This window comes from Fulmarus glacialis, unplaced genomic scaffold (genome assembly GCF_000690835.1).
Source record: "Fulmarus glacialis isolate BGI_N327 unplaced genomic scaffold, ASM69083v1 scaffold28863, whole genome shotgun sequence".
NCBI lineage: Eukaryota > Metazoa > Chordata > Aves > Procellariiformes > Procellariidae > Fulmarus > Fulmarus glacialis.
In genome coordinates, this window is record NW_009204059.1 from 7,281 (window position 1) to 9,102 (window position 1,822).

Sequence of the window (1,822 nt, forward strand, 5' to 3'; positions counted from 1 at the left end):
GATGGGGACAGTGCCAGCACCAGCCCTGGCCCCTCTCCTGCCCCAGGCAGAGCCAGGGTCCCAGTGTGGACCAAGGGCTCCCCATCATTTCGGCACATGGGGCTGCATGTCTCCTGCATTACCCAGTTCCCCACTACTTCACTCCTCTAAAGCCCCAGCTCCCAGAGTCCCTGTAACCGCAGAAGGGTCACCTCTACCACGAGCTTGGAAGAGCGCTTGGAAACACCGCCAGGAAAAGGGAAACAGGTCCAAATCTGGCTGTGGCCAGCGATCTCCCAGTTTGGGGGGTGAGTTTGGGATGGTTGAACCCAGGAATGCTAATCCCAAGCCCAGCTTGGGAAGCGCAGGGAGGGCATGTCTAACACTGTAAGCTCAACTTGTGCCGGTGCTTTCACCCAGAGCACCCAGGAGCCAACAGAGAAGACCCCCAGCTCCCTGCAGCCCAGTCCACCCACTGCTGGGGCACCAAGCTCATGGCCATCACCCTTCTCCTTGCTGGAGGACTATGCTGGATGCTTATCAGAACAAGAGGTGCCTGCAAAGCCAAAGCTCCTGCAGCCCAGACCAGCCTGGGGGCATGGATTTTTAGGAGGCAGAAGTGAGTAAGGTGCTAAAAGAAACAAAGTGCTGCCATGTAAAAAGCCTCAGCTGAAACGGAAGAAGTGGGGCAACCTGAATTTAACGTGGGGGAGGAAATAAGAAGACGAAAGTAGTGAGGATGAGTCTGTCACATCTGGATGTGCCCAAAGGGACACATCTGTTGCCCAGCCTCGCTCAGCCTGGTGGAGGGGACAGAGCTGATCATTCCCCGAGTATTTGAGTGGTTCCAGGTCTGGCAATCACCAAAGAAATACTTGAGCCAGCAGCTAGGAGATGGCGAAGGGGTTCCGAGTTTGGAAGATGTGCTTTCAGGTGACACAGAGCATGGACAGGAGGAAGCAGTGATGTTTCCTTCCATCTTGCTGGGTGGACTATGGCCCCCATGAGACGTAAGCATGCTGGGTGTGGATTTGGATGGTGTTAGACTCAGACCCGCTGTAGCAGGCATTACTGAGGGTGTAATCACCCGCGCAAGCAATTGCACTGCACAGACTTGCCCACTCCTGCTGCTATCTGCAAGCAGCATCCAGAGCAGAGTTCCCATTAGGAACCAACAAGACTGGAGTTTCCTCTTTTCCTTCCAGGCTCCTTGGGAAGGAGAGAACAGGCACAAGCGAAGAGGGCTCCAGGACCAAGAATGGTGGGAATGGCTGCAGGCCAGCACCGAGCTGGGGAAGGCGAGCAGCAAGCGACCTTTGGAAATGGCTAACCGATGGCAACCGCGGCCAAGAAGGGCAGCAGCACAGACACGCTTATGGCTCAGGAACCACAGCTTGGGGCCAGGAGGGATGCTCTGGGGAAGATATGAGACCAGTCTACAAAATCCCAATGCTGTAGAAGCACCTGGGGACCATTCAGGTTGAAGAGGATCTGGGAGGACTCTACTTGTAGCCCTCTCAGGAGGAGCAGGGTCAGCAATGACTCCAGATCAGGTTGCCCAGGGCTTGAACCAGACCTCAAAAACCTCCGGAAACCCTGCGGTCTTCCCGGGTGCCCGTTTCAATGCTTGACTGTCCTCACAATGAATTTTTTGTCGATGCGGCACCTCCCCTGTATACGTACCATGCCTCTTGGCCTTGCATTGCATGCCCCCACCCCGTCAACTACCCGACTGTGTGACTGGAGCACGGTCGCCATGTAGTGAAAACCTTCCCTGCATCTCTTAGCCATGACCTTGTCCCTTCAGACCCATGCAAAGGTCTTGCAGCCATTATGTCCCCCA